The sequence below is a fragment of the Otolemur garnettii genome, unplaced genomic scaffold (genome assembly GCF_000181295.1).
Source record: "Otolemur garnettii isolate 467f Iridium unplaced genomic scaffold, OtoGar3 scaffold00051, whole genome shotgun sequence".
Taxonomy (NCBI): Eukaryota; Metazoa; Chordata; class Mammalia; order Primates; family Galagidae; genus Otolemur; species Otolemur garnettii.
This window is the reverse complement of record NW_003852446.1, coordinates 2,057,247-2,057,566: the sequence shown is the minus strand read 5'-3', so window position 1 is coordinate 2,057,566 and position 320 is coordinate 2,057,247.

Genomic DNA, 320 nt, shown 5'->3' with positions numbered 1-320 from the left:
TATCAGACGTGTCTTTTGTAAATATTTTTTCCTGGTCTGTGGCTTGCCTTCTCATTCTTTTTATGTGATTGTGTTTCCTTGAATGATTTACTTCACATTCATTTATTGAGTCTGGGTTCATCTTTTGTGGTCCAAATTCTCCACAAGATTCTAGGCATATAAAAGCAATTATTTTGCTCTTAGGTGCTCTTAGGCTGCTGGAAGAGAAGGACCAGTAAATGGGTGACTTGAAGGAATACCATTCTTAGGTAAGCACCCTTCTCTGGTTTGTTGGAAGAAGAGGCTGACACATAAAGAAGACAAAGGATTTTGATGGCAGG